This window comes from Lagenorhynchus albirostris, chromosome 18, assembly GCF_949774975.1.
Source record: "Lagenorhynchus albirostris chromosome 18, mLagAlb1.1, whole genome shotgun sequence".
Lineage (NCBI taxonomy): Eukaryota > Metazoa > Chordata > Mammalia > Artiodactyla > Delphinidae > Lagenorhynchus > Lagenorhynchus albirostris.
In genome coordinates this window covers 73,899,345-73,920,429 of record NC_083112.1, presented here as the reverse complement: position 1 = coordinate 73,920,429, position 21,085 = coordinate 73,899,345, and the positions used below count along the sequence as shown (strand labels likewise).

The window sequence follows — 21,085 nt, the reverse complement described above, 5'->3', positions numbered from 1 at the left end:
CTGCCTAGCAGAGCAAAGCAAAATGTAAGATTGGGGCCATCTCTCAACAAGCCTTAGGGATACTGAAAATTTTAAAAACAGATTAAACTATAATTTAGTTCAAAGTTGAATAAATTAAAATCATTTCAACTGGTTGTAATAATTATCTTCTCTATTTATCCTGAGTAGCTTCTGGTGTCTTAATAGATGACATACACGTGTTATTAACTCCCTTTTAAGGAGTGAAAACCCAAAATATTTTAAATGATATATCAAAAAGCAGTTAAATTATTTAGACCTTCTAACTTCATTCCTATTAAAACTCCCCAAACAATAATGTCTCAAATTTAAAAGGCATTAGGCAAAGCAAATTATAACACATTTGTAAAATGGAATATTATACAGCCACTGAAAATTATGTTATAAAGTAATTAGTGAGTGGGAAAAAATGATATATAATCTATAAAAGCCAGGATATAGAATTCTGTATGTGTCACCTGATTTATAAAACATATAGGAAAAAATACTGGGGAAAATGTCCACAAATCCTAAACAATATTTATCTCTAAGTTGTGGAGTTATAGGGGATTTTTTTCTAAATTTCTATAGCTATTATGCATTATTTATTCACTTAAAATGATTTACGAAACATGAAATCAATTGCTTTAACGATTTCTCATCTGTTAAATACTGGTGATATTTTGATATTAAAAGTAGTGAATTCCACCCCCCATTCCCTGCCCAGGAGCACACACTGCATTGACCATGCGAGCTGCACACATTCTGTGATGAGCTCCTGGTGACCTACGTGCCCATGGCCCCTGCTGTGGATCAGAATTGGCTGGTGCCTGACTCTAGACTGTGTGCAGACCATGAGGGATGCTTCTGGATTGGCTTCTGGTGCCCCCAGTCTTTTTGTGATTATAGTTATCAATACAATCTGATTTAGTAAGAAAAGCCAAGAGTGTATTAAAGTCTTGATAATATGTGCACACACACACGCACAATAAAAAGGTGTGAAGATTTCATAGACTGAAGAATTTTGCTTTATTTTTGCAGAGACCTAGATTAAATTCATCATTTTAGCCTGCCTGCTTCACATACACCCCTATTCTCACAACTGCATTATCCATCTCGTCTCAAACAGACGTTTTGATTTCAGTATTTTTCTCACTATATTTACTACTTTTCTCCCTCGGGGACCACGGTTCCCTCTGTCAGGGGGCTTCACTCTCTCATCTTAAGTTCTCTTTTGCCAAAATTATCTTTCTAATTAGAGATGAACAGATGGACGGAAAGTATAAGCAAGAGAATTCAAAATAAGGGATATTTAAATCAACTTCAAAAACTAGTAACTGACCCCAATAATTTGGTATCAGAACAGTCTCCCTTCTTTCTTCCCACATTTATGATCCCTACATATAGCGGGAGTGAGTAGAAGATCCGTGACTTCAAACATTTTCTACCCAAGGCTGGATTTCAGACCAGATTTTCTCTTTAGGATTTCAGCTTATGAAACATCTAGCTCTGTCAGCACTTTAAAAAGAAATCATAGAGGGTAATGTTCCAGCCTTTGAGTCGCCTGGAGAAAATATTTGGGAGTGTATGCATAGCTCCATGGAGAACCATTCTGATGTGGATAAAGAGGAAATAAATTCTCCTTTCACCAAAACCTCTGAAAGGCTTTCCTCTGCTTAGTGATAACGAATCAGGGCTCTATATCCAGATCAGATAACCAGAGGTATAATTTCTTCAAAATCAAGTTCATCCTACTGGATGTAGCTTATTATCTAGCATAATGATAAAGAAAACAGCCAAACTGACGGAAAGTGTTTCTAATAATGACAAAGACCTGATCATCTATGTTACAATCATATAATTATCAGGTATCAAGGAAACAGAAGCAGGTCTGGGGGAATGTTGAAAGAATCAAATAATAGTGTCAACAACAACAAATAGCTCGGAAGTTACACAAGTTGGGTTGAAAGCCACGTGCACAAACTGGACTATTTGCTTAAGTTTTAAATGAAATTGGGGGCTGTTCCAGTTCCTGTCAGGCTGACAAACTAGTGGGAGCAGCTGTCCCCCCAGTACTTTACTCTGGAGATCCAGAGAGATGAGAAGTCAATGGATGTAAGAGACTGATGTTAAAGCCATTCGACAGCCTGGGGAGAGAAAAGGTGGTGTTTCCTGTGGAATGTGGGAAAGTGATGGCCCAGAACACTAGTTGCAGGGGTATAAATGAGGATAGTTCGAGGGAGGGCGTTTTCTTTGCAATATTTTCTTTTTTAGTCATAATCCAGGGCAGATTATGGCTGCCCATCAAGTTAAAAGCATCTGGAAGGAAAGAATAGATCACCTACCACAGAATAAGAATCAGGTAGCCATCAGACCTCTCAGCAGCACCACAAGATGCTGGGAGACAATGGGGTCATTATTTCCAGTGTGGATAATCACTTTGCAACATGAATTTTCCCACTTAGTTATACTCTCAATCAAATACATCTGCAGAAGTTTTAGTAGACAGAACTCTCTTAATAGAAATGGCTCAGAAATAAGAAAAATAAATGGAGGCTCTCTGAAATCTATATATATTCACAGATGAGTAAATAACTGTTGTTTTCGCTGTTTTGGAAAAAAGGCAGAAACTGACATCATGGGAAAGGGTGAGCTTGCTTGGGTAGAAACTGAAGAAAAAATCTGGCTTGGGTTGCTCTGTCTGGTTTCTAATTGTGTTTGGTTCTGTTTTGTTTTGTTTAGGGATGAAGATGTAGATACCGAGAAGCTTAAAAATCAATGAAGAAAATACAAAAAATTATGGGCCTATTTTTTTTTTATTTTTAAATTTTTAAAAATTGGGACACTCACCATAGGCATAAAAATAAAATGTATGATTTTTAAATCAAAAGAAGGAAATATTAATCTATTTTTTAAAAAAACAGAAAAGCGGGGCTTCCCTGGTGGCGCAGTGGTTGAGGGTCTGCCTGCCGATGCAGGCGACACGGGTTCGTGCCCCGGTCCGGGAAGATCCCACATGCCGCGGAGCGGCTGGGCCCGTGAGCCATGGCCGCTGAGCCTGCGCGTCCGGAGCCTGTGCTCCGCAACGGGAGAGGCCACGACAGTGAGAGGCCCGTGTACTGCAAAAAAAAAAAAAAAAAAAAAAAAAACAGAAAAGGAGAAAAATTAAAATATGTGGTTCATAAAACATAAAATAATGGCACAATACATCTGACTATGGAAATATGGAAATGGATTATGCTGAACGATCAAGACCTTGTCAGACTTGTGATCTTCAGATGAAACAGTTGAGCGAATTGCTGTCTACAAGAGACACCATTAAAACTAGAAGATCCAGGGAGTTTGAAAATTAAGGGATTGAGAACGATACTCCAGACAAATGTAAGCCAAAGAAAGCCAAGTTAGTGATTTTAGTATCACACAAAATAAAAATTCAAGCTGAAAATTCTGTAACTGCCATTATATAATAATAGTAGATTTTAGAATTTTATTTTTATAAACATTTGCTGACCTAACAATATTGCCTCGCAGTATATAAGGGACCAACTGACAAAACCACAAGAAGAGTGAGAGAATTTAGTGAGAGTGAGAAAAATTAGTTAGTAATGGGGAAATGACAGTATACTAAACTGCATTGGGAGACTTACATTACTTATAAGCCCAGTAAAAATCCAAATATTTGACAACATAACCTATTGGTGAGACCATGGGGAAATACATACTTTCACCACTGGTAGTGGGAATGCAAAGTTATTCAACACTCAGGGAGAGGAGTCTGGCTCTATATCGAAAAGTTCCATATGAATTAAAACTCGTTGACCCAGCAGTCTTACTTCTTTAAATCTATCTCAAAGATACACGGACAAAAATACAAAATGAAATTTACTCAGGGTAGTTTTTCACCATTTGTTTCCAATAGCAAAAGATTAAGAACAACCCAAATGACCATCAACAGGATGACAATCCTTGATCCACAAGCTGGGGTACACACAGCTGACTAAAGAGACTAAAGAGAAACTCTGTATCATGATATGCATCTCTAGGCTATATTGTTTTTTAAAATGAAGCAAAGTAGACATAGTGGTTACTTAAAATCTTGGGTAAATAAGGGGAAGGGAATTTTTTTTTTCAAATGAAACAATATAAGGATAAACAATAAATTCTTTTCCATAGGAGAAGGAGAAAAGCACATTTTCTGAGCAAATAAAATAAAGTAGGTAAGTTAGAAACCTTGTAATATTAAATTGAATTGGAAATATCAGGACAATTTTATGACATGTTTTGCTTTAAAAACTATATGTATTTTGCAGGCTAGAAGCAGTGAGCTTAGAGACACTTATAGCACCTAACCTGGGGTCTCGAAAAATAATTCCCATTAAAGCCTGGGCACATAGAGATAGAGCTGATGTCAGATCTGAGGTAGAAAGTTCATAAATAACTCTTTCTGGCTAAACTTCTTGTCATGCCAGCAAGTAAGGAAGTTATCAAAGACTAACAGAATCCTATTAAGAGGACACAGGGACACTAAAGGTGCACCCATGGGCCTAATGGCTGGGGGGCTAGCATGAAAAAGAATAATGATACACAATAAATAGAAACACTTCAAGCACATGAACGCTCACGGGTTCTTAATATTAAAATATACACATTGGTCTCCACTGGAGGTTCCTAAGATACCAGCCCATGATTGTGAAAATTGATAAAGGCAAGAAAATTAAACATTCATCCTGAATGTCTTTTACCAACCGTATTTCAGGGTAAGAAAATGGTTGCTGAGGGATATTTCTTCTTTACGGAAGAATTCTGGCTAATACATGTGAAGGAATAAAAGAATTATAAAATCACTATTTTGCCATTTCTAATGAAATAACAAATGTAGAGAACAATGACCCAAGACCTCTGACTTTATTTATTAAAATAGGAAGTCAATAACAAAAGAAGAATTAACCAAAATTCCAGATATTCAGAAACTAAATAGGTGGTTACTAAATGAATTTTGGGTTAAAGAGTAAATTGCATGGGAAATTTTGGGATATTTAAACTGGGCAATAAAATACTACAGGCCAAAGTGTGTGCCACACACCTCAAACAGCACGTAGCTTATGATGAATTATTTGGCAAACAAGAAATCTGGGGAATAAATAGCTAAGCATTCAACTTAAGAAGCTGAAAAAAAGATCAAGAGAATAAACTCAAAGAAACAAGATGAAAGGAAATAGTGTAGGTATGAGGATAAATCAATGAAATAGAGAATACAACAAAAGCAAGAATGATAATGTTCCATGAGTTAAGGAACATGAATCACTCAACTTTCTGCCCTTGAAGTCTAAATAAAAAAACAAATGCATACGCCAAACAGACAAAATATGTAAAGAAATATCGTTAGACCTGGAGACGACCTTTAGATATAACACAGCCCGGCAGTACCCTTCCAGTTCTTGTTTTTAACTGTTTCCAGCTCCTTTCAAATAGAGGCAGACCTCAGAGATATTGCAGGTTCGGTTCCAGACCATTGCAATAAAGCAAATATTGCAATAAAGCAGATATTGCAATAAAGCTAGTCACATGAAGCTTTTGGTTTCCCAGTGCATATAAAAGTGATGTTTACAGTATCCTGTAGTCTATTAAGTGTGCATGATGTCTAAAATAACAATGTGAATACCTTAATTAAAATATACTTTATCGCTAAAAAATACTAACCATCATCTGGAACTTCAGCAAGTCGTAATCTTTTTTGCTGGTGGAGTGTTGCAAATATTGCAAGAATTACCAAAATGTGATACAGAGCCACAAAGTGAGCAAACGCCGTTGGAAAAATGGCTCCGGTCGACTTGCTCAGGGCAGGGTTGCCTCAAACCTTCAGCTTGTCGAAAATTCAGTATCCATAAGCACTATAAAACGCATCACAATAAAACACGGTATGACTGTATATTGAATGCTATGAGTTAGATGAACTGAAAAGTCTTTAGAAACAACCCCACAAGACCACCCTCACTTCAGATATCAGCTGCAGGTTCGGGGGCCACCTGCACTTCAGACCAGCTGACTACACATTGGAGGGTCTCCACACCCACTCACAGAAGTCATTGAAGGCTCTTACACTCACGGTCATGCTTATTACAGGCAAAAGATACAAATGAGATCCAGGAGAAGGAAGAGACACCTAAGGTGGAATCAGGAAGCATCACCATCCCTGCATCCAGGTGGACGATGGGCACAGAGCAACACCACCCAGGGAAGCTCACCCAGAGTTTTGGTGTCCAGGGATTCTGCAAGGGCTCCATCCAATCCTGCCTGAATGTCTGACCTGTATTCCCCAGCCCCTCCCTTTTTCTCTGGCTACTCCAAAGATTGAAATTAACTTGAGTATTCCCCCAAACCCCCCATCATAAGTCATATTGTTAGACTGTCCAGTGGCTAAAAATCCCAGGCAAATAAAGACACTCTTAGGCAGGAACATTCCAGGAGCGTGGAGAGCACCTCCTAGTAGCCAAGGGCAAAGGCCAGACCTCTCTTTAGGTACTCTTTAGTTCATTTAGAACTCTTTAGTTCATTCTTCACTACACACTGAATACAAATTTGGGGGAGTCAGACAGAGAATCCATGTTTTCTAAAAGCTTCCTTTCTAAAAGCCAGATTTGGAAACCACTGATGTAGCTTAAAATTATAGTGTAAAAAACAAGAAATTAAATGCTTTGTTGTGTTAATGATCACACAGATAGTAAGAGGGGAGCCAGGTCTAGAATTTGGGGAACACGGCTGAGCTGTAGAGGGCAGGGTACCTTCTCACCAGCCCTCGTGCATCCGTCAACTGATTTAACCTGCCTCGCCCACATACATACAAACCTATTCTCGTATTGTTGCAATTAACAAACTATGAATTCATGGAAAGGCATTGTGGAGTTCTTCATGGCCTTATAAATCAGAAAGTGGTAAAGGAGGTTTCATGGTATGCTTGAGGAGAAGACTCAGGAATAATTCAATCAGTACAATTTATATATTACACCAACAAACTCAACCCTGCCCTTACCGATCCTTCTGTGTCAAATTTCATTTCCCCAAAGTCAAACGTGAACAAATGTGGCAGGGCTATTGCCATTTTGATAAAACAAAGTGGAAGAAGATTCCTGCGATCCAATTACTTTTTAAACAATTTAATTCATTTAACTTCACCTGTGTTTCACATGGACGGGAATCTCATAGACTACCTGCATTGCAGAGAGATTATCGTCTCGATTAAACATTAACTACTTATTCTTCCTTTTTGCAGTTGTGCCTCACAGTAGTACTCAGTGTCAGCGAAGTATAAGAATCAGACAAGAATCCATTTCTTATTCTTGCTTTTTCATATTACTAAGCCTCATTGCATAAATGTTAATTTTTCCCTTCAATAATTGAAGTCAATCGCTCTACTCACGATTAATTAGCAATTGATAAAATTTCTGTGATTTCTGATGTGGAATTAATGGCATGGATATAATTTACATCAAAATAGTTGGTACAAAAAACGTAGGTAAACAGAATCTAAATTATACTCAACTGATAAATTGTTGCTGAGCAAGGACCCCATTCTGGGGGTTCAGATTGTGTAAATCTGTGTCAAGGACCAAGAATCTGCATTTTAAATAAGCATCTTGGTGATACTGCAGCAAAAGGACCTAGGATCACTCTGTGAGAAACATTTTAAAATCCAGATGTGAACATATATATCACCTGTGGATATTTCCTCCTGGGCAAATAAATATTCCTTATCCCTCTAGGCTACTAAGAGGAGAAGTAAATTTAAATAATAAACTATAAATAGATGTTAAAATATTTAAATATCCCTATTTGCTAAGCCTAGGGGTGCCTTTGTGCCTTTCTTTAAAAAATAAATTTACTTCCTACATACACTTGGGGAAAAGAAATCATTCTTCCCAAATAACATTTGTCAGAAATAAGAATTCTATCCTTCCCCAATCTAGCTCAGATTTAGATGTCTGAACAAAAAGAACATAACTAAGAATAAGATGTGAAGGAAGAAAAATATTTCCATAACAATGTAGAGACTAACCCTACCCAGGCAGGCATGGCAGAAAAATGCTGTATTTAAGGATACAGAAACACTTTCTGTTTCAAGTGTCAATTTTAAGATACTTGTAGGTTTTCACATTTTTTTCTTCAAGGATAAAATTTCCGAGATTATGCCTATGAACGTTGGGGTGATCTATGATTACCAGGAAATGGTTCTTTATCCGTTTCTTAATAGATAATGGGTGATGGGTATGGAATATGTATTCACAAACTGAAAGTAAAAAGGAGTTGAAATGTCAGGTTTGAAACTTTTAAATTCAGCCTATGTCAGTCTCAACATTTATGATACATTTGAAAAAAGTTTGAATGAAACAAATATGATAAATTGAAAGAATATTAATGAATTGTGATTCAGTCAACTGAGTTTTCCCATTGATGCCCAATCGCAGTTATTAAGAGCGTCTATCCTAACTCCCTTGGGACGTTTTAATTTCTTGGTTCTCCTGCAAAGAATGTGCATTGTTATGGAGTGTTGTCCCATCCAGTTCCTCTAGGGAACCAACCCTCCCCAAGCATCGGGTTTATACAACAGGAGCGTCTTGCCACATGAAAATATATTTGAAGACTTAGCTTGTTGACCCCTCTCTCAGCTTCCCTACCATGCTTGCTGCCTACTTACCATCTCTCCTCAGCCTTTCTCCTTCAGCTCCATGTGGATCAATCTTCTCTGGCCCCCATCCTTCCCTTTCCCTCCCGGCTCTGTTCTACTTCCGCCCCCTGAAGTCTGCATATTCAGAAGAAGTCTCACAATAATATCCATCTTGGCTGTGCCAGGGCTCTGGAGGCCTTTCTCATCAGCGTTGGTTCCAAGATTAGGACCCCTGAGGGGACACTGTAACTGTGCTTCTCAGCCTTTCAACTCATGCATGTGTAAAGGCAGAGAAGCTCAGATGCACAACCTCAGGAGTGCAGGATACTCCCCAGCCAGCCAAGCTTCCATTTAGGTGAGTATAGGTTGACTGTTTAACTAGTATCTGTGTAAATGTGGTATCATTTTGCAGTGGAAAACCTGGAGGCTATGAGGCGGCCTTGAACCCAATCCAATGCATTGGAAACAGTCCCTTACATAGATTTCTCAGTAGCATTTGGGTAGAGGACAGGGACCTTGCAGAGAACCGTGTAAAGAGCAGTTTGGATAAAGACAACCGAGGAGCCCTAAGTCATTCTCTGGGACCCTCAGAGTACTAAGGAAGGGGAGATTGACTCCTTCACCTCCCCCGGGGACCCAGATTTTCATTTTGCATTGAGACCCCACAAATAACGTAGCTGGTCTCGTTCAGAGTGGAATTAAATCTTCTTATATTCACTCTCTACTTCCAAAAAAAGAGGAGGTGGATCATGAGAGTGGTCTAGGCTTGAGGACTGGTGTGGATACGGCAAAGGAGAGCCTGGGGATCTGGGGAACCCAAACCAAGGGTGATGGGGGGAGGTGCGCCACAGCGGAGAGGGGGCTGGGAGACAAGAGGTCAGAAGACAAGAGAGCTTCCCAAACGCATCCGGATTTGAAATCAGCTTTTGGGAAATAATAGTAGTATGTTCTGTTTTCAGATGTGTAAGTTATCATCTCTATTACTGATTAGGTGCTCAAATTCTTAAAGCACCATCGGTAGGTAAACAGGTAAAGATGCTATCCACTTTTCACCAACGACTTATTGGGAATAACTGTTTACATACTTAAAGAAGATCTAATGAATGTGTGGATGGATGTATGGTTTCCATCTCCTCAGACACAAACCCACTGTCCTTTCCCCTGATTTTTCTACTTCCTTTTGTTTTCTTCTAATAAATAAACATATAAAACGTCTATTACTGGAAAAGCTAAAGGCAAAATCAGAAAATGCCAAAATGAGACTTCTCATTTCAGGGTTGAGAACCAACACACGTATATTTTATTGTTACAAGCATGTGTGCGTGTGTGTGTGTGTGTGTGTGTGACACAGAGACAGTCACTGCCTCATACTGGGCCCAATTCCCTGAAGCTGGGCAGAGATCACATTTGAAAGCATCGTGTGGCATTGCCTGAGGTGGAAGAGAGGAGAGCCAAGTTATGGAACAGTTCAAATAGAAGGTGTAGAGCATCCAAGGGAAACAGTTTTCCTTGCCCCGCTGTCTCTCTGGCCACAAGGAACCTGGGGCTCTTTCCCAAGAAACTAGAATAAAAAAAGTAAGTCAGAGAGAAAATGATCTTCCCTCGGGTCCTAATTTTTGGAATTTTTTTGTCCTTAGGGACATAATTGCTCAACTATTTATTGGGCATTTATTTGGACAACTACCAAGTATGCCCAATTTTGTGAGAAAATAAAATCAGCCCTATAAAACTAGAAGGCAGGAGAGAACTCTTTTATGATGTTTCTTGGATAGAAACTAACATCCTTTACTAAACCATTTTGCTTTACTGGTTTCAGCTATTGATAGGAGCCTGGGATTTGTGAGATTTGTGAAGACAGCATCCATTCAGCAGGGATCAAATGTAAGCTTGATTCCAGGACACGGGGCAATACTCGAAAATGGACCTGACTCATATTACAGCAAGGCTGCCACGTGACTTTTGTATACTTGCTCTGTGCTGTGCAACATCATTGCTGAATTTTGCTTTCCTCATCAATAATAAAAAGTGTACTGCATGCTTATTATGTGCCAACCCCCTTAAATAGATCATCAATTTAATTCTTATGCCAGCCCTGTGAGGTAAGTGCTAGTATGAGATGCATTTCATGCAAGGTTGGTGGGGCGGGAGGAGCGGCGATGGGGGGGAGTGAACTGAGACAGCAGAGTGGAAGAGTCAAGGTTTAAACCCAAGTTTGGGGGCTTCCCTCGTGACGCAGTGGTTAGGAATCTGCCTGCCAATGCAGGGGACATGGGTTCGAGCCCTGGTCCGGGAAGATCCCACATGCCGCGGAGCAACTAAGCCCATGAGCCACAACTACTGAGCCTGCACTCTAGAGCCCGCGAGCCACAACTACTGAGCCTGCGCTCTAGAGCCTGCGAGCCACAACTACTGAGCCTGCGAGCCACAACCACTGAAGCCCGTGCGCCTAGAGCCCATGCTCCGCAGTAAGAGAAGCCACAGCAATGAGAAGCCTGTGCACCGCAACAAAGAGCAGCCCCTGCTCGTCTCAACTAGAGAAAGCCTGCGCGCAGCAACAAAGACCCAACGCAGCCAAAAATAAATACATAAATTTATTATAAAAAAAAAGTTAAGCAGCCTAAATCCAATGTCTTCAAAGTGCATACTCTTAATCAGGTTTATGATATAACCTAGGATTATATTAAGAATGTTAAAGAATGTTGCAGGGCTTTAAAGAGACAATAAGGGGGGGAGGGGAATATGTCCCAATAACTATTAAGCTGTATTCTGAAATCTTTCTATAGTAGTAAAGAAATAAATACATAAAAAGCTCAGTGTTTTGTTTCTTATCACAAACTCCCTTTTCGCCTTCATTCGACTATTGTTTTGCTGCAAAATGTATTATAACAAAGTGCTTTTGACCGTTTCTTCCTCCCCTGGGGCCCAGATACTAAATATTTATTAATGGGAAAAAATACCTTAATCTGGACATTTAAATTATGGGTAAAAATTATATTCCATTTAAAAAGTGGAATGAATGTCATGGGAATTATTTTAGAAACGAAAACAAACTTTTTATTTAAAATGGATTCTTTTAATTGAAGTAGGGTTAATTTGCAATGTTGTGCTAGTTTCTGATGTGCAGCAAAGTGATTCAGTTATATGTATCCTTTTTCAGATTCTCTTCCATTATAGGTTATTACAAGATACTGAATACAGTTCCTTGTGCTACACACTAAGACCTTGTTGTGTATTTTATATGTAGTAGTGTGTATCTGCTAATCCCCAAACTGGATTTGTTTTTAACGGAAGTAACACCTACAATGTCTTTAATAATAAAAACAAACAAACAAAAAGCAGATACTTCAGGGCTTACAAAGAAAAGCAATAGTTCCTTGATCCGTCCTGCCCCTAGCAGCCCTGCTTCCCAGAGTCATGGACCACTTTTATAGACTTTGTGTCTTTAATGGTTTTGCTGGTTATCTTCATATCTCTAAATAATATGACCACATTGCTGCCTTGAATCATCAGTTTTGCGCGTTATCAATTGACTGCCACCTGGTGAGGGAAGGCTAACATGAGTCAGATCCAAGCCAAGCCCGGCCCTGCAGCCCCTCGACTGCAAACCGGTTGAAAATAAAAGCCAATTTGGAAACCAGAGGGAAGGGCATGTCTTCAGTAACCAACTGTTACTTGTACTGCCTTAAAAACTAAAAATGTGACCTTTGGCCTCTCCAAATAATGGAGTCCATCTTACAGTCCTTCAGGGATGGTAGAGGCACAGATAACCAACGGATCCTCACAGAAATCCTTTTTCCTTCTGCTTTGTTTTCACTCGTCCCCTTTTGCTTGGCTGACTGGATAATCCCGGCCTCTTTAAATTCCAGGGAGTTGTGTGTGCTGGCTCAGAAACCCAACACCAATGCAAAGGCTCCAGGAAGTCATCTTAAGGAATAAGTATGTTTTGTAAACAGACAACTGGCATTGGACTGAATACAGGGACTCATAAGCCACCCTTGCCTGTGCTTGCTATGGTCTTCAGGATTTGAGCCAAGGTTTTAGCTTAAATGTCAATGTAGCCAACATCAGGATATGCTAGCAACACCACTGTTCTCACATCCCATTATTTTCTTCATTTACAAAGTCATAAACGTCTTAAAATGAAAGGCATAGCCTTTTTTCGACGTGAACCTACTCAAGAATAATCCTAGCTATCTTTAATAACAGAGGAAATAAAAAGATCATGGTTTGGAAACAGACACAGACAAAGAGAAGTGTGGATGGAGGAGAACTAAAATAGCTGGGTTTGCTGAGTAGTTCCCGGTATTTATTCTTGGAAACTTTGGGATTATTTCTATGATCTTAAAATATTCTCAACAGTCTCAAGATATAGCAAAGCCTAAATAGTTTTGATTTGAAAAACAACATAATTAGATTTCTTTTTCCTGGCATGTTTTATAATACATCTTATGCAGGAAGAAGAAGAACGAAAATATGAAACGACCTGCCTGCACACATTCAAGCAGATGTGGATTCTGTAACCCAGGTTTAGTGAGACATGTATATATGATAACAACCCCCCAATTTTTTAAAAATGAAAATAAACCTTTGGGTCTCTTACCATTCACATTACGTTTCATATTATGAGAATCTAGAGCTTCTGGCATTTCGGACAAGTCAGGGCATGAGAATCTTGAAGGAGACTTGGCTTCCGTTCTCCTTCATTTCCCCAACCCCGACTGCAATAAAATTGACACCGTCTATTCCAAATGCAATGCAAAAATGTCACTGCCACAGAATCAGGAAAATCAGCCTTTAAAAAAAATTTCCTGAATGCTGATTCGTTTATACATTTTCACAACGAAGAAGAGACATTAACAAGCATCGATCCTGTCCAGTTGTGACAGCGTGTGCACAAATCTGTACTAGAAGAAAGAGCCCATGATGGGGGCTTCCCTGGTGGTGCAGTGGTTAAGAATCCACCTGCCAATGCAGGGGACTCGGGTTCAAGCCCTCATCTGGGAAGATCCCACATGCCGCGGAGCAACTAAGCCTGTGCACCGCAACTACTGAGTTTGTGCTCTAGAGCCTGCGAGCCACAACTACTGGGCCCGCATGTCACAACTACTGAGCCCGCACCTAGAGCCCATGCTCCGAAACAAGAGAAGCCACCGTAATGAGAAGCCTGCGCACCACAATGAAGAGTAGCCCCTGCTCGCTGCAACTAGAGAAAGACCAGAGGCAGCAATGAAGACCCAATGCAGCCAAAACTAAATAAATAAATAAATGAAACTTTTTTTAAAAAAGTATCTTTAAAAAAAAAAAAGAAGAGCCCATGATGGGGAAAAGGAATTCAAAAATAAGAAGGAAAAGGGATCACAGTTCAGGCAATGAAGGCTTCATTAAGTGGAAAATAGAATAATTTCCAATTAACCAATTGAATTCGGAAGACAATCTGTTTTTCTCAAGCAGAACAAAGTCTTCAACCATAACTTGGACATGTTTATATTTTTCCTTACGTGATTTTCCAAAACATGTCAGAGCATGGAGGAAACGGTATATCATCCTCATAATGTGTCCTGAGTTGACTTTACACATGTGACAACAAATTCACTGATAGAAAAGTTTCTGTCTATATTATCAATAGTGACTAGTACCATTTCATGAGCCCAATTCTAAACGTAAACTGAGCTTGATTGAAGGCTGAGTTTGCTTCCCTGGGATACATCTTTTTCTGTTTTTTTAAAAATACTCATTCAGTGGGAGGAATAAAAGAAAAATCAACAGGAAATATCAACACAGGTTTCAACCTTGCAGACGCCTGTCACAGATGATAGCTAAACAGACTTAAAGGACTAGGTCCTCCTAGGATAGGGGCTGAAACACCAAGGAGTTTCTCAGAAGTCCTGAAGGCTGGTCCTCAGGAATCACCATTTTCTAAATAGCCTCCTTCAGAAGGGGGGTGGGAAGCTCTCCGATTTAAATGATAGACCAAAAAAACCCCAAAACAAAAAAGGCTTTTCTTCCTTTATTTCTTCCCACCACAGCCTGAGCACAGGGCAAATCCTTATCAGTTAGGGTGGTGCTTATTTTTAGAAGTACGGCACATGCTCCCTGGGTATGAACACAAGGCATTTATCTTCGCAGTTAACTAATGCCATCAAGTTAACCATTTCCCACTTATGCCACTAAATCACCAACAGCTAAAGATAGAAAACATTATCAGATGTGGGCTGTGATCTAGAAAGTGTTTACCTAGAAGCATCTGATACAGAAAAGAAAGCTGGATTTCTTTTTTTATTTTTTTTTTGCGGTACGCGGGCCTCTCCCGTTGCGGAGCACAGGCTCTGGACGCGCAGGCTCAGCGGCCATGGCTCACGGGCCCAGCCGCTCCGCGGCATGTGGGATCTTCCCGGACCGGGACACGAACCCGCGTCCCCTGCGTCGGCCGGCGGACTCCCAACCACTGCGCCACCAGGGAAGCCCAAAAGTTGGATTTCTTATGGAAGACCTTGCTTAATATCTGGTTTGTGCCCCTGAGGGCTGCTGCTTGACCTTGAAAAAGTCACGTCAGCATTCAGAAGCCTGGTGTCTCTTCTTCACAGTGAGAATAATAACATCTCTCCCACCCAGTCGCTCTAAACATTCTGTGAGTTTAAACAAATAAATTAAAGACTTGGCAGGGAGGGCTCTTTTAAAATATCATGGAAACCTTACATCAAATATTGAGAGTCTCACTTTCATTTACACTGTTTCTACGCACTAAAACCGGTTTAAATGATTCCACAAGAGAAACAAAACAGAATGGGATTCAGTCGACTTACCAGATTCAATTTCCCACAAATTAAGTAACTATTTCACTGGATGCATAACTTCCTAACTAGTTATTTTGACATTGTTTAGACACAATCACAAAGAACCCAAAGTACAGCAAATGTTTTACCTTTAAACTTCAGAAACATCCTGTGACAGTATTTTTGTTATTTTCAACATATTCTTGAATGCTCCCTTCTGAGAAAAAGACTGACTTTTGGAAAGAATTTACATGGATTCCATTCCCACTGTAGTGTGCATATTTTAGCAAGTGGTTAAGTTTTGTTCCAAATGATTGTATTGTTGCTACAGACATCATGACACAGACTAGAGAATTGAGACAACGGGAGAGATAATTCAATATTAAAAGTAATTACTCTTCGCTCCACTATTGCACTGTCTCAAATGATATTTTTCTCTTAATTATGTAATTACTTGCCTTGGTTCTTCCTTTCACTCTGAAACACTGTGAAACACCACATCCTCAGAAAGTAAGATACTGGCATTTTCCATCCACCAAAAACTGGGGCGGTAGATAAAATAAAAACTGTGATGAAATCAACGCATTGCCAAGACTCTCAGTTATATTATACTTTTGCATGTAAACAAATACCACGTGTAGGCGATTAATACATCAGTGGTGACAGTGACAACTTCTCTGAGACAGCAGAGTGGCTGGCAGTGCTTCATGCTGCCAACCACCTAATAAATACCTTTATTCAGATATGTAAATGGTGCTCTGTCTGCCTGAGGAGGTTTAAGAAGTCCCATAATCATGGATAGGATCATTCCATCAGTGTAACACGTGCAGCTTATGGTGGTCTGTGGGTGGTCTCACGTACTTTCAAGATTTTGAATTTCTCCTATAAGGCAATGACCCCGGCTCTATGTCCCTAGACCCTAGACCCTAGACCCTAGCTCTATGTCCCTAGACCAGATCACTATTCTGAGCTCTGACCAATAAACCGAACTCATTGAAGGACCTTGTTCTTTGGATATGGGCAGGTACCTTGTACCACATTTCCAAACTTCTAGTACAGTAGTGCATCAGTATCAGCGGGGGAGCGGTTCCAGGACCCTCTCCTTCCACGGATACCAAAATTTGTGGACGCTCATGTTCTTTATATAAAGTGGTGTGGTGTTTGCATGTAACCTACGCACCTCCTCCTGTGTACTTTAAATCATCTCTAGATTACTTATAATACCGAATACGGCGTAAATGCTATGTGAACAGTTGCTGGAGCATGACAAATTCAAGTTTTGCTTTTTGGAATTTTCTGGGAGTTTTGAATAAATATTTTTGAATCATGGTGGTTGAATTCACGGATATGGGACCCGCTGATAATGGAGGGCCGACTGCATGATGAAGTCATTAAAAGCATGGACTCCAGAGCCAGACTGCCTGTGTTCTAATCCTGGCTCTTCCGCTTTCCAAGCTGTGTGACCTTGGTCAAAGTACCCCTCCTCTTTGTGTGCCTTAGTTTCTTCACCTGTAAAATGGGGGAAACAATAGCTGTCGGAGAGTTTTTTAAAAAATTAAGTCAGTTAATCTCTGGAAAGGACCTAGACTACGATCTGACACATAGTAAAAACTCAGCAGATGTCCTATTCTCTTGTGATTCTTCTCCTCCTTCTTCTCTTTCAATGAATAGCACCAGGATTTGCTCAGTGATTTAAGCATAAACCTGGATTCAACTCTTGGACCAAGCACTTACCAGCTCGGTGACCCTGGGCAAGTGACATAACCTCTTAGAGAGCCTCAATTTTCTCATCTGGGAAACGGGCATTACAGAGACTTCTAATATGGATTCAGTGAAAACCCAAGCAGAATGCATCATGCAGGGCCTGGCAGGTCGCGAACACTCAATAAAGATAGGCAATTGCTATTGTTTGTCTTGGACTCTTTCTCCTCCTTAGCTCCCATTTCTAATTACTTAGCAAGCCCTGTTGCTCTTAACCCTTACAAAGCTTTAAATACCTGTCCTCCTTCTTCCGCTCTCTCTCACCTTGTGTCAACTTTCATCTCCTAACTGCTCCTTTTACCCCTGGCTCTGGCTTTCAAATCCATCTTCAGTTCTCCCCTAATTCAGGCATAACTGGGTCATACCCCTGCCCCATCCTCCAGGGCTGCTTCTCACCTATACACTGTTAGCACAGCTCAAGGGAGCTCTGCCCCATGCTTACCTGTCCACCTGGTGGTCCAGCTCCCCTATGTGGACACTCACCCCAGCCCTTCCCAACAATCTTGTGGACCCCTGGGTGCTGACACACACACCCGTTCCCCAGGACAGCAGTGGCACAGGGGCATGAAACAGCAAGATAAGATACAAAGGGCAAAGCACGCAAAGCATTCTTTTCAGACGTTCGCACTCTAGGGAATGACCACTATTTACAAAATAGAAACAGACTCACAGACTTAGAGAATGAACTTATGGTTACCAGGGGGGAAGGGGGAGGAATACTTAGGGAGTGTGGGACTGACACGTACACACAGCTATATTTAAAATGATAACCAACAAGGACCTACTGTACAGCACAGGGAACTCTGCTCAGTATTCTATAACAACCTAATTGGAAAAGAATTTGAAAAAGAATAGATACATGTATACGCATAATCAAATCACTTTGTTGGATACCTGAAACTAACACAACATCGTTAATCAACTGCACTCCAATATAAAATAAAAAGTTAAAAAACTTGTTTTTGACCTATCAACAGTTTTGTTTGATAGGATCTAAGGTTAGAGAAGAGAATACAAATTTTCCACTAATTTTCAGGTTGACACATGAGAATTCAGATTCTTCGGAGCTTGCCAAGTGTTGCTGCGGGCGAGGCCTGGGACGCTTGGGGACGCCATCCACCCCTCACTGCCACTGAGGTTGTTTCAGGGAAAAACCCCCATTCCCTAAGGATGTCTCATATCCTGGTTTGAGCAATTTGACAGACAGACAGACAGACCAAGTCCACATCCTCCCCATGGACCAGCTGAGTGAGCGATTCCCCTGTGTACACAAAAAACACACACTTTGTGTCCCTGTCTTTCAGTGACGGTGTCTCCCTGGTCATCTTGTTTACCGGCCTCTCCTCTATAGTCTAAGGGCACAGGCTGTGTCCCATTCGTTTCTGTATTGTCACAGCTCAGCCTTGTTCCTGACACATAGCAAAATATATTAACATTAGGCAAAGGTGATAAGTCTGCAAAATGAATCGTGTTTCACAGGAAAAACTATCTGGATATCTAAGTTTTTAACATTAACATTCGGCAATGGTGATACATCTGCAAGTTGAATCGTGTTTCATAGCAAAAACTATCTGGATATCTAAGTTTTTTTCTCAAATCTGTTTCAGATTCTATATGATACACCTTGATCTGTAACAGAGACCACAGGATATGGTCATCTATGCTGTATGTGCTGTAAGCCCATGGTCGCTAAGGTCACTTTGTGACACATCAAGTAGATGGCTAAGAAATATATCTAAAAATGTTTGAAGTAAAGGTTTTAAACAGTGGTGAGTAAATACCTCACTCTTCCAGGATTTAAGGACCTAAGGGCATAGTAGTCCCTTTGAAAATATTTTGAGATAACTTCAAGTTATTTATTTTACAAAAGATTAAAGTCGCTCTTTCCACTTACACTCCGGAGACTTGTTGTATTCTTTGTTACCCGGAACTGCACCCTTTGAAGGCAACATGCCAAAAAATATCTTTTTTATTTGTTTTTTGTGGGTTTATTTTGGAGGAGTTTGGGGGAGGGAGGTTTGTTTTCTCCTTTTTTTTTTTTTTTTACCCTTTGTCAACATTTGAGTTACAATAGCTGCAACAGTGGCCAAGCTGATAAGAAGGGGAAACCTTGTAAAAGTACAAACCTTGAGCAAGAAAGGAAATTACCAAATAGGGAATTTTCATTCTCCTAAAATTAAAAACAGCCTGAAATTAAAGCAGCGTGACTGGAAGCCTCCTCTGGTTTTTGATTGGCCTTTAAGGCAGTAAAGTGGCGACCCTGTAAACAGAAGAGAGCAAAGCAATCACCCCTTTTCCCCCATTCCTCCACCGAAAGGAGCAACTTGGTCCCCAGAATGCCTTAAACTAGAGGTAGGTTCAAGGACTGTTCTCTCAGATCCAAATTGTTCTCCCACAGTTCTCTGATTCTTCTAAGAGTGTTGCCAAAAAGGTCAGGCTTAAAATTGCAGTGCTTGAAAAAAAAGTGCAGACTAAGCTTTGATAAGGAATTTTGGCATCTCTTGAATGGAAGGTCTACAGACTGGCTTGTTCTTATTTGGAGCTGGTGGGGTGAGGACAGAGAGCCCAGAGGGAGGTGGAGGGAAGGGCCGGGAGGATGTGGAAACTTGGACCCATTAGCTTTGTCTTTCTGGGACTCCTGGTTTGAGGGCTGGGGAGGAAAGGATTCCAGAGGCATCAGCTCAAGGTCACTTTCCTTTGGGCAAGGAAAGTAGAGAGACCCACAGTATCTGGATGGCCCATCATGGCTCTCCTTATTCAAAGACCCTTTGCTCCTTTAGACCTTCCATTCCCTTCTGAGATTAGCTATGTAACAATAAAATCAAAACGCAAGGAGATGCAGGGTATTTCTGCAAAGATCAATTGACCTGAGTGATTCAGAAGATGTGCATATCAGATTTCACCTTCTTTTCCACTTTCTCACTTCTTTCAAAGCCAAATGATGATGAAGTCATTGCCAAGGACATCAACTGAGCTGCGATGGTAATATTGTCTCATTGGTCCTCAGACTGTCCAAACTTTTCATAAAAAGATGCATGTTTGATTTCAGTTACTGCAGTTGCTTGACGCTGATTCAGTGTAGGAATAAACTATATCACAACAGAAGAAGGAAATGGAGGACAGATCCAATTCAACATAATCACAGTTCTGGATTTCTTACGTCTCTTTTCAAGTAGATAAGACAGAGAACTTGTCTTAGTCAACTCAGGCTGCTGTAAGTCTGGGGGGACTTACACAACAGACATTTATTTCTCATAGTTCTGGAGCCTGGAAGTCCAAAATCAAGGTGCTGGCAGATATGGTTCTCGGGGGAGGGCCCACTTCCTGTCTGCAGTTTGCTGTCTTCTTTCTGTGTGCCCACGAGATGGAGAGAGAGAGCTCCGGTGTCTCTTCCTCTTCTTACAAGGACACTAACTGAGTGTCCTTACAATTGAGGCTTCATCCTAATTGAGGCTTCACCCTCATGACTTTATCTAAACCTAATTTCCCCAAATCCCCACCTCCAAATACCAGCACACTGGGAATCAAGGCTTCAGCATATGAATGGTGGGGGGGCGGGGGAACACATTCAGTCCATAACCAAAATCATAATCAATTTACTGAGACCCCTTTTAAATTCGCTATTAGTGAAAATACGGTTAAGTGGATCCATGTCCACGAAGACAAGACTTCAAGAGGGCTATTTCCTAACTCTGCTTCCTGCCAAACCCTAAAGACAAGCTTGTCGTCCATTCAATAGGAGTTCGTTGGTTTTTTTTTTTTTTTTGAGAGTTCTTTAGAAGTAGACTTAATTATATCTTTGTAGATCATCCCCCACACAACAGATAAGAGTGTCTGGAAGCTAGAATTCCTTATGTTCCACCTCATCAATAATCATAAACTGCAGCCCTGT

General features: G+C 40.4%; 1 long non-coding RNA gene across 1 annotated transcript in view; it reads right to left on the bottom strand.

Annotated features, from left to right (window-relative positions):
• Positions 1-21,085, bottom strand: part of LOC132508914 (uncharacterized) — a 235,701-nt gene that overhangs the window by 166,439 nt on the left and 48,177 nt on the right. The gene's annotated exons all lie outside the window — the stretch shown is intronic.